The sequence below is a fragment of the Perognathus longimembris genome, chromosome 13 (assembly GCF_023159225.1).
Source record: "Perognathus longimembris pacificus isolate PPM17 chromosome 13, ASM2315922v1, whole genome shotgun sequence".
Classification (NCBI taxonomy): Eukaryota; Metazoa; Chordata; class Mammalia; order Rodentia; family Heteromyidae; genus Perognathus; species Perognathus longimembris.
The window spans coordinates 31477683-31490226 of record NC_063173.1 but is presented as its reverse complement, the minus strand read 5'-3'; the positions used below and the strand labels follow the sequence as shown (position 1 = coordinate 31490226).

Sequence of the window (12544 nt, the reverse complement as noted above, 5' to 3'; positions counted from 1 at the left end):
CTAGAACTCAGAAAACAAAGGGGCATGATCTCCCTGTTAAGATGGGGTGATGGAGAGACAGTAGAGACCAGGTCTGTGAAACCAAAAACTGCTTGTCAAATGGTATTTCCCACAGGATTGGGTCAGCGACCCAACATTATGTAACTAAAACCAAACAACTGCTCAACATATAAAGGTCAAAAATTGACCTCTCAGTGGATCACAATAGCTCAAAAGCTATGTATGTACGTTCATATAAGACTACTGTCGACATATTGTCTAATGTCGACATTACATTTAAAGCCCTAGGCGAATTTTCTTTGGCGTAGGCCACGTGGCTACTGTATATGTTCTTGGTACATTGTGTATTGTATATATGTCTACCTGACCTAGGGACGGGAAAGAAAAACAGGGTGTAAGAGATCACAAGAAATGTACACACTGCCCTACTATGTAACTGTACCCTTTTTGCACAACACCTTGTCAAAAAAATTTTGTTTAATTAATAAATAAATTACAAAAAAAAGGAATGGGGGTGGTAAAAAAAAAGAAATAGAGGGGTGGCTCAGGTTGTAAGGCGTGGCTCACTTGGGTGTAGCTTTAATGGTAGAGCAACTGGCCTAGTAAATTCAATGCCTAGTGCTACAAAATAGAAAGAAGAAAAGATATAAAGGGTTCGTCCTGTATTTTGTTTCTTACTAAAAAAATGTGAAAAAACAGTTTCCATCTTGTTAAAAATGTAAGAACAATTTCAAAAGCATACAGTGGATTTTATGGTTAAAAAAAAAAAAGAATCCCTGGGCATTTGCTTAAACTCAATTGCTTTTCAAGTATATACTCATTACTAGGTTTGGTTTTTTTGGGTTCAAGGGAAATTTGAAACATCCATACTTAATAGATGCATCATTGGAGGGATGCATTTCCCACCATGATAAACATAGAAAGATCTGATTACTCAGAATCATAGACATGTGTACCAACATACACAAATCACATTCTAGACTATTCCAGACTGCTCAGAGATTTTTTTCATCTCTCTTTTTAAATTCTTGTACCTTAGGCATTTCAACTTGAGAGGGAAAAGCACATTTCCAGTCACTAGGACACCTAAGACTCCCCCCCCCCACCCCCCGCAGCCAGATAAAGTATCATGAGGGGAGCTGGAGAAGGCACAGATCAGAGGCTGTTGGAAGCATGTGGAGTGTGGGGAAGAGAGAAAGACTTGGGTATAGCTGATGTTGAATTACTTAGATATCTGTGCTGTAATTTGGAAGGTCATTTCTAGTCTTTAGAATCTTTCTTTTAATTTTATGACAAATATGAATGGTAATCCATACAAAAATGTGGAGAAATAGGGAAATCCTTTTTTACTGTAACTTTTCTTGGCATATTTCAACTTTACTGGGGCAGATGTGATGAAAATATAAAAAGAAAAAAATTAAGGATTCTCAGTACTTAACAGCAAATTGTTTCTGAAAATTCATAGGTTTGCATATAACTATAATTAGCTGTGAATTGTTTTTTAACTTGATTTAGGATTGAGTCTAATGGGAACATCATGGTAATATAATATATTGGCAAACCACTGTGCTTTTTTAAATTCCCCCATGGAAAAGAAAAAAGTAGGATATAAATGACAATTTCTTGTCAGTGAGATTTCTTTGGCAAGCTAAGGAACACATATAAGAGTACTTTATAATTAATTTTGCTTCTTATTGCAATTGTTATTTAGTTTATGAAATCAAATGGTAATTTTGGTGAGGAGGAGTAGTTTTGCCTGTCATATAAAACAGCTCTCAGTGTTTGGCAGCTTCCCATCTGATTGGATGGTTTTCTTCGAAATTTTATATCCCATACTCGCGCGCGCGCGCATGTGTGTTTGTGTGTGTGTGTGTGTGTGTGTGTGTGTGTGTGTGTGTGTGTGTGTATGTGTGTGATGTGAATATGTTTTCCTTTCTCACCACAAGCTGTAATTTTCCTCTTCAGGGCTATAGGTTTTGTCTGGGACTTCTGTTTGGTACAATTAAAGTATGTAAGAGTTTATTGGTTCTGGGTTTTGTCTTCTTTTATCCTTAATTTGTCATTCAACATTTCCAGCCCTGTTTGGAAGGGTTCGAAAGTAGCTCTAAAAGTTATTTTGTGTATTGGTCTTGGAAGTAAAAGTAACTCAGAAACAGAATTCTTAGAGCCAGAAAGTAGCAATGAATGTTATTGGTTTCAGTACTTTTTCCCAGTGGGGGAAAAGCAGCTCAGCAATGTTTAGTGTAATTTGTACAGACCTACTTTGATTGTTAGTGGGCAAGGCTGCCTCAAACCTAGATTTACCAGCCCAGTGAACATGGACATAAAGGGAAAGTTTTTTTAGCTCTAATAAAATAGTATATGAAAATTTCTCAAATATTATTTGGAGCCAATTTAAATCATAGGTTTGGGGAGTGATTTATAAGAAATTGGTATAGGAAGTTCATGGTGACTCTGCACAAAAGTAATATTGTGGAATAATAGTATATGTAGGAGAAGGCAGATTCATTTTCTAGATTACTAACTCACCAGAGTAAAAGACTGTCATTTCTTTGACGTTGTCCATAATGAAAAACAAGAATATAATAAACTCTTCAAATGTTAATGTTTGTCGATTTCCTTCTTTCCTTCCTCAGTGAGTTGTCAGACTTGCTACCAGTCATATATTTGGCAACCAAATGCTACTACTATAGGCAGTAGGATCAGAAAATAATTAAAATGAACAATGCAGCAATTGTGTGTTTGTGTGTGTGTGTGCACTCGAGTGTGATAGAGATATGGGTATATAAGGATTTATTCAACAATTATTATGTTCTTAGATACTCAGTTGATGTTTTCTCTATATTAGCCTCATTTAATATTCTAGAAAACTCTCTGAGGGTTAGAACTATTACCTCTGTCTTATAGGTGATCTTGACCTTGGGGAGGTAAATGAGCTTGACTTATCAGAGGAAATAAGAGTTTTCACATACTCTACATGATGGAAAAAATTATGATCGAAGAATTTTCCAGGAAATAATTTTAACATATCAAAATGATGCCATTAAGATCAGAGTTGAAACTCAAGATCTTTAGTTATTAGTTAACTTCACCCCCTGACATTTCAGCTCCAGAGAGAGAGAAGGCAGGAAGAACTAGTTTTCCAGACATTAAGCCATAAAGGCTCAAAAATGTTGCTATACAGAATCTTTGACTCCCCTTTCTTGCATAGGAATCAGGAAATGTTTCTCTTTTCCAATTTCTCCCTACTTTAAAGCTGTTAGAATAAAACAAACCTTTGCAAAAAAATTACTATTCTTTTAAACTGAGCTAATCCTCAAACCATAAAACTCAAATAATATTCATTTGGAAAGGTAAAAGTTTACCAGATTCTATTTATGGTGCCTAAATTTTGATAGCATTGGAATACATACATATTCTAACCCATGGAACTGTCTTACTTTGAAGGCTTCCTAATTTTATACTTAGTTTTAACTTGGTTTAGTAAGTGGCTGGGGTACATATTAATTTTTCTCATGTAAATAATGCACCTTACACAATCACTACAAACCATTCCATCTCTTGACATGTTCATCATCTTGCCTCATATCTTATTTCAAGTATCAGATTTCATGCCCAAACTTTCCTTATACATTACAAAAGAGAAAATGTTAGTTTTGCTCTGGTAAATTAGCAGCTTCAAATCGGAACTCAAACTGATATGAAGTTACTGGGAGCTTTCGAAATTTTTTGATCCAGACCATATAGCCATGATGACAAAATGAAGTTTATAATCAGACGAATAAAAAGAAAAACTACATGGCTTCTCCTGAGTTTTGTAAGGTGAGCAAAATTAAGGTGTGCACAATAGTTTTAATTGACCTGAATTTTAAAGATGCACATTGTACTTGGCTTTTGAGGCTGACCAATGGGCCAAAGAATAAGAGACAGTCACCTTTCTTTGAGCTGGGGCAACACTGAAAAAAAAAATCTTGCCAGAACACTCTTCTCATACCCAGTTTGCATTTTAGACAGTGTTCTCTCTGTGTCTTCAATATATTTTCTGGATCCGATTAGGGACTGCAAAGTAATTTGACAACCAGACTAAGCCAAATATAATTGGAAAAGGGAAGCTGCCAAAAAGCAATCAGATCCACTACATTCCGAAATCAAGTCTATTCCAGATGCCTGCTGGACTCTCCCCATAGCAGCCCCAGGCTGTGAGCCCCATGTGATTGGAGTTTCAATAGGATGTTCTCCTGCCCCATCCCCAACTCACAGACTTAAATCCACAGAGAAGCTAAAGGTGAACTCAATCACACCTGTTCTCAGCTATGCCTCCACCACTAAACCACACAAAACTTACCGAGTATAGGAAAGGTCAGCTTTGGTCCTAGATGTCTTTTGGTAGAAAGAAGCCTCTGGTGCCTGTCACATTCCAGCACTGATCTGCCCCTAACTCCCAGCTTGCTCTTAGGACTTTTCCTTAGAAGCTTTTGTGCTCCTGGCAGTTCTGTCCTAGCCCTGCCCCCAGACACAGCTAAGCTTTGCAAATGAGGAAGGATGTCTCAATCTAAAGGTGCAGCAATTTCTGAAAGGAGCTTGGTGGTTTAAAAAAAAAAGAAAAGAAAGAAAGTAAAAATGATTTTTACAACTTGCAGGTGAAGCATTTATCAAGAGAAAGTACTTTCAATCCAGTAAAACCATAAACCCCTTCCCATTCAGTGCAAATACACCATGGGGTCTGTTTAGAAGGAAGAACATTTCTCACCTGTCCTGTCTTTTGCCCTTGGGCCAGCAGCAGAAGCAAAAGTCAGTGAACAAGCTCGTCTACTTCTTTCCCACTGTTCACTGACACAGCTCTTTGATTGCAAAACTTACTTGGAGAAGAAACATTGAGGCATGCAAGGAGGAGCCACCCGGCTCTCACCTGGGCAGCCATGAGGTATCTGCTTGTTCATAGATGGTGACCACACAAACCTCTTTGAAGAGAACTGATTAGTTGTAAAATGTTGATATTTCTCTTAGACTCATGCTTTCCTCTTCTTTTTTCTTTTTTTTTTCAGTTTTGGTTGGATTAAAAATCAGTTGCTAGAGAGCCAAGGCACCCTCGAAGACACTTGTTTGCTCTGTGATTGGACTCACAACACACAGCCTTTAAGGAGACAAAAGGGAAAGGCCTGGGTGGGCAACATGCCAGGGGTCCAGAGCTTGGCTGCTAAGCATTTACTAGGGGAGTGCCCAGTGCAGACAGAGGGCTTGTTGGACAGATCCCAAGATGCAGTTCGTAACGAGGTCACCATTATATTAAAAGACTCTAGGCCACTGATCACCAGTCCTCTGTCCCCCTCTCACTGGCACCGCCCTCCTCCAAAAAATACACAGAGAAGCCTCATGCACAGCTTGTTGCTTCTTGCCCAAAGGACTTCAACGCTGGGAGATTCAGTGAGAAATGAAAGAGCTAACTCAACAAGGAGAAAGTGCACTCTCAACTCTCATGATTTCTTATCCTCCCCTTTCTAGAATTGTGATTACCCCCCCCCCCCCTCCTGTCACTTCATTTCAAGGTAAAGTTACCTGGGTCCCTGCATCTGTGGTAACCTCCTCCACATTCCTTCTCTCCCCAAGTCTCTAGATGAAATTACTGACACTCAGCATCCAAGAAAAATAACAGCAGGTTTAGTTTCCCATGTGTGGGAGTAGTGTGTGTATGTGAGATGCCCTCATAAATGTTGCTAGCATTTTATACTTTCATCCAATGAAGTTACGAGTATGCCAAAAGTTACCAGTTAATTATTCTTAATAATGCATGTGACATAATAGAAATGCACACAGATAGTTTTATTAGCTCTCTTCTTACATTCTACCAACACTTATTGTCCTGTACATTTTTGTTCTCACTTTTGTTTGAAAACTATATTTGTATGCATTGTTTCTAATGGAATGACTCAATGAGGGAAACAACAAATAGACTTGTCAATATTTAAGATGGGAAAAAATTGCAAATAAGCATTAATTCCTACTAACAATTAGGCAAACAAACAAAAACAAACAGGAAAATGAAATTCTGATCTTCACTGGAAGAAGACTGGCAAGTGAATGGGGAGTGTAGATTCCTTCTTAAGATGCCAACTTCACATTCTTTGCATGTCTATACCTGACAGTGGTACAGTGGGATCATGGAGTAGTGCTATTTTAAGTTTTAGAGGAGCCTCTACCTTGCCTTCCATAATGGTTACACTAATTTACATTCCCATTAACCAGGTGCAAGGGATACCTTCATTCTATATCTTCTCCAGTGTTTATCTTTTGTCTTGTTGCCTTGATAGCAGTGCAAAGAGACACTTTATTTTAGTTTAAATGTTCGCTTCTCTGATAATGATATTTTGGCATTTTTCATATTCCTGTTGCCAACTATGTATCTTTCTTTTGAGAATTTTTTTTGAAAAATTTCTTTTCAAGTCTTTTCCCCATTAAAAAATCAGGCTATTGGTTTGGATGTTAGAATTGAAGTAGTTAGATACTTTGAGGACCAGTTCCTTGTTAGACGTATGCATGAATGTATTTCATCCCATTCCATTTGTTGTTGATTACCTCCTTGGCTATGCAGAAACTTTTTTAGTTTGATGCAATCTTATTCATCCTTTCTTCTTTTGATTACCTGGCTTTGGAGTTATATAAAAATGTCAAAATCAGTGTCATTGAAATATCATTCACAATATCTAAGAGAGTTAAGCCAAATGTCTATCAATAGATGAATCGATAAATAAAACGGGATGTGCCTATATACACTTAACAGAATAGTATTCAGCCTTAAAAAGGAGGAACTTTAGTCATTTGCAGCATCATGCATGAACCATGAAATCTTTGTGTTAAATGAAATAATCTGTGCTTAGAAAGGTATGATCTTATATGTGGAATCTGAAAAAAAAATCAACTCATAGAAGCAGAGAATAGAATGCTGTTTGCCAGGTACTGCAATTTGAGGTGGGGTGAGTGGACCAAGGAGTGTTAATCAAAGTAATATGCTGTAAACATAGCCAATATTTATTTTAGATTATATGCTAATTAAAATAAGCAGTTAAGTAAGCAAATAAAGAAATCTCCTTTATATGTAAAATGTAAGTCAGCATTTCCCAAAGGGCTCTTCTGCCCTCCCTGTGTTTGCCCTTTCAATAATAGCTTGCTTCCACACATACCTTTCAGTGCACACTAGTTTCAGAAGCAACAAGCAAAATTAATACTGTAGGTTTCAGATGGAGGAAGCTAGCCCATAGTGGCTCATGAATTATATACAGGGTGCCAGGACAAATTGGTTCCACAGCCAGTGTTGTTGGCCAATTTTCCCATACATTTATAATTGTCACTTCAAAGGTGATGATGCTTTTATTACCCATGATGACAGAACTCTCCACAAGGGGCACAGTTAGTCCAGAATTCACGAAAGAACACACCTGAGAAGGTGCAAGGGAGATTTTCAGTGAACAGGAAGCTGCCCTGAGCCTTGCCAATGGCAACTGTTTTTTTTTAATAAGCATTAGTAATTATTTGAATAATAACATTCTGATTTTTAGTAATTGAATCTTTAAGATCTTAGTAAAATAGCAACTTATCAATAAATAGTAATTAAGTATATTATTTAACTTGGGCTGAGAAGAGGGGTGGAGTATAGATAATTTGATTATTAAAATGATTTATTTTATATCATTTCTCAGTGGAAAAAGAATCCCTATGTACTTTGGAAGTCCTGTATTGGGTACTCTTCTTAGATCAATCAATAGGGAATGCTACTAGGGCCCTGTGCTAAATTGCTCTAGTCTGGCCCTCCTCTATCATAAGGTGGTTTCTCTATGGGATAAAGTGACTGGACTTTCTACCATTGCTCTGTTTTAAGTAATATTCTAAGATTTCAGCTCTTGACTTTTCATATCTCTGAAGTCTTATATCTGATATATATATATACACATATATATGTCACACATATACATACATATATATATATTTATACGTATCTTTCTTTCTTTCTTTCTTTTTTTTTTTGACAGTCCTGGGGCTTGAACTCAGGGCCTGAGCACTGTCCCTGGCTTCTTTTTGCTCAAGGATAGCACTCTACCACTTGAGCCACAGCACCACTTCCGGCCTTTTCTATATATGTGGTGCTGAGGAATCGAACCCAGGGCTTCATGTATATGAGGTGAGCACTTTACCAGTAGGCCATATCCCCAGCTCTACATGTCTTTCAATACATCTAATTTTTATGGTGTATAGTATAAGGATTTGAAATTGTGTTCTTGTCCTGGGTCCATCAAATAGTTATGCTAAGTCCTAGTGCATAGAAGGGTACCAGCATATAGTAGATATTTAATAAAAGCCTCCTATCAACAAAGGTCCCATTAGTTGTGTGGCTTTTTTTTTTTTTGCCAGTCTTGGGGCTTAGACTCATGGCCTGGGCACTGTCCCTGGCTTCTTTTTGCTCAAGGGTAGCACTCTACCACTTGAGCCATAGCACCACTTCCAGCCTTTCTGTGTATGTGGTGCTGAGGAATAGAACCCAGGGAGTCATGCATGTGAGGCAAACATTCTACCACTAAACCACATTCCCAGCCCAATTGTGAAGCTTTATGCAAGCCATCCATATATAAATTGATCTGTACTTTCTAAGGATCATGACTGACGCAGAGGGTCATGGAAACGACCTAACACAGTCCTCGACACTTTCTATATAACCAATAAATGTTGCTGAAAGAATGACTCATAGGCATTTCATAAATTTATGTTATCATATTTGAGGAAATTCAAGTTTAGATGTTTGTAATTCTCTGTAGTTGTCGTTAGGTCAAGACAAATGACCATGTGTCTTGGCGTTTTTCTTAGAGAGCTCTGTGATAGACATCTCTTTTGCATAAAGTTCTCCAAGGAGTAGCACTCACATGCACATGAAGTCACTCATTTTAGAATGTTTGGTCAAATTTCTGTTTGATTGTATGTTTAGTATCTGAGAGTAGACAAAGGAAGTCTTATGCTTTGACTTTTGTATTTTATATTTCATACCCTAGGATAGGGAAGAGAAAAAATGGCTTTGAATTAAAACTAGAGATTTAGTTTTCCATCTGTTGAGGAGTGTTCTGAGTTCTCTCAAAAGACATGTAAAACATAGGGAAGTGTAAAAGACGCAGGATTACATTTTCTGTCTTGTTTGTATAATTCAATAAAGTATAACAATGAATGACAATTTCTACTTGATATTATTGTACCTCCAAAATACCTTCCATTGGTTGGTGATTTGTATACTTAGCATGCATTATTCTTTTTCCAATAATTTAAAAGAGCAGATGTTCTAATTCTCATGACATCTTCCATATTAATGTACATATGTCACTATTGCTACCACTCTCTAAATGAGCTTTATTATTTTTTCAGGAGTTAAAGTTTACTTTTTTTTAAAAAAACTTCATAGTGTCACAAATAGCTTTCTATTTTACGTACCATTTCCTAAGCAAAGTTGCTCTAGCTGAATGCTATTGCTATAAATCCAAATGTCTATGATGAGTCTCTTTGAAACATAGCAAAGATCTTGTTTGTGAATGTCCAAAACCCTTCTTTTTCTAAAAAATGTCCATAAAGAATTTACTGACCAGAATATAAAAGGATTTAAAACTCATTGGACCTATTCCTTAACAAAAGCAGATTCATTGATATGTGCACCAATATAAAGAGAGAGATCAGAAAAATCATCAGTGAAGTTGGAAGTATAATTTGTGATGGCGAAATCCTTTTTGCCATTTTCTGACCCAATGGTCTTATTTTATAGTGACGAACATGAGATAGCTCTATGTTAGATAAAACCCGATCTCATCAGAGGATAGCCCTGACATCTTCTTCGTCATCATCATCACTATCATCACCATCATTATCTTATAATAGTCATAGTGTTTTAGAACATGGTACATTATAAGTGCAGGAATTCAGTGGCCTAAGACACTTTCACATATACCACATGCCTATCATGGGTGGTGAGGAGCATCTGCTCCATTAACTTGGGGAATCACCAGTTGCTGAGATGAGTATATGTATGTGTGTGGTGGGAGGAGGGTAGTAATCATAGTTAATGAGGCCTAGAATTCAGACACCTGCCTGCAAGTGACACATAGTAGTTCCACTCATTACCCAAACCCATCAGTGGTCACATAATTCTTCCAGGTGTTATTTAAAGGAGATTAACTCTAAACACAAGAAACTGAACAAAACAATTGTACATTTGTTGACTCTGCTTACCCAACAATTTCCCAACCCATACTATCACATTAATCCAAATCTTATTGGCCTGACTTAAAACTGTTTTTTTTTTCATGTCAAGATGAAGTTTCAGAGTGATGCAGAAGATAGACCTATTTTCTTTGGGGAAAATTCTAGGAAATCCTGTAGAATCCAAGAAGACCATTCTTCCTCTTTTTTTTAAATCTTCTGCATAAGCTTTTCTGCAAGCCAGCAGGAATATTTCCACACCAAAACAATAGATAATTCAGTTGTCTATTGATGTCCCTTTGGTATTTGTGAAATACTTTTGAATACCACAATGAAAGACTTAAGCAGATTCTTAGATTTAGGATTTGATAACATATTGTGAAAAATGAATTTGGACTGTGACTGGAAGAATATATACGTGAGTTTGAAGTACTAATTGTGAGATCTCCTAAAAACCAGGCATGATTCAATGCACTGGTAAAAGATGTTAACTTATTAACTTGCAAGTAGATCCTAAATCTCACCTTCTTCCCTTTTCCACATGCATTTATAATGTTTTACTTTGCTTTTTGCTTCAGAGTGTTTTCTTTCTTTTTAAAAATAATATTCTCTGTTTTTCTCTTGTGATCCATTTCCAGTTAGCTCCTAAGGTCACTGTTAACTTAAAGGAGCGACTCTTTACTTGCCCCATGCTCTGAGCTGCAGGAGGACAGACTGGCTCATTTTATGCAAAGGATTTGTATAGAAGGATGATGTGTCAGCTTATTTGTCTAGCTACATTTCAGTTCCTCAAAATCCTCCTGACTTCCTCCTTGTTTATAAAATTATGTCATTTTGTTAATCGAAAGCCACTAAAAGATACCCCACCCAGACATGTGTACTTGATTTGCAGATGAAGGGGTGAGTTTTTATGTTCAGTTGCTTTTAGATAGATAAACTGGACACACAGAAAACATCTCAATGGAAGAGTTGTTTTATTCGCTCAATAAATTAGTTAAAAGGATTTAGGCTGGCCTACTTATAGGCCAACTTATGGCCTACTTTAAAAATCGATAAGTGCAGGGCTTTGAGACTGACAGCTTCTTGAAACACACAAAGAATCTGGAAGTCATTTGTAGTGCATTAATGTTACTTGTTTACTTTCATGAATTCAGTCCTCTATTTTGTCCCTCTTTAGTTAATATGATGACAGTTGTTACTGTTTGACTTATTACAATGACATTGAGATATTTTTTATTTATAACTTACTATATTCAATAATAGCAAGTTAATAGTAAGTTAATGGTAAATGCCAGACATATAGGAATTTTGTCATATAATATGGACATACTTGTTTTTTTTTTTTTTTTTTTTTTGTTTTTTTTTTTTTTGCCAGTCCTGGGTCTTAGACTCAGGGCCTGAGCACTGTCCCTGGCTTCTTCCTGCTCAAGGCTAGCACTCTGCCATTTGAGCCACAGCGCTACTTCTGGCCATTTTCTGTATATGTGGTGCTGGGGAATCGAACCCAGGGCCTCATGTATATGAGGCAGGCACTCTTGCCACTAGGCCATATCCCCAGCCCGACATACTTGTTTTTATTGGTGAAATTGGAAATAGGAGAAATTTATATGTGGAATATGGCTGCTTAATCCAGAAAATAAAACAATCTTTTAATCTTTCTCACTTTCTTTTACTATAAATTATTATAGGATCAAACATTTTTAACAATATAGATGTATATAAAGTACATAAACTTTTTCTTGTATTCCTGCCTCTAAACTAGTTTGTCAGAGAAAGTCATTGTAACAGTTGAGGGATATCTTTGCACTTTTATATATTCATACAAACTTACAAAAACTATGCATATACATATTTATACATGAAGCACATGTCAGTTTGTATGTGTGTATTAGAACTGAGAGTGTAACATACGATTGTATATGTAATTATTTCACTCACATGATGGAAGCTCTTCCATAGGCTATTTTTACATTTTTAGTTAACAATTAACAATTATACATACTTGAGAGATAGAGTATGATAATTTGATATGTATATATGATATATAATGATCCAGTTGGGCCAATTAACATTTCCATCTCTGTACTGACCATTTCTTTGTATAGAGGGATTTCTTTCTATTTTATAAAGAAGTTAGTTCTGTATACTATTACTATTTTTAATGAATAGTATTAAAATAATTATTTTTTATCTGTTAATTTGGTAAAATTTTGAAAGATTGCTAGATTTAGCTTTAGTCAATCAGGAGAAACAGGCCCTTCTATATTTAAAAGGTGGAATAAAATAATGATGATATGAACAGTTATACTATCTTTTCAAA

General features: G+C 36.3%; 1 protein-coding gene across 2 annotated transcripts in view; it reads right to left on the bottom strand.

Moving 5' to 3' along the window:
• Bbox1 (gamma-butyrobetaine hydroxylase 1) overlaps positions 1-4521 on the bottom strand; it is a 59044-nt gene extending 54523 nt beyond the window's left edge. Inside the window, exon 1 of one of the 2 annotated variants that reach the window (XM_048360140.1) lies at positions 4342-4521. The gene's annotated coding sequence lies outside the window, so the exon portion shown is untranslated. The remainder of the gene's footprint in view (positions 1-4341) is intronic. The other variant, XM_048360139.1, reaches the window with a different exon arrangement.
• Between the last annotated feature and the right edge of the window lie 8023 nt (positions 4522-12544).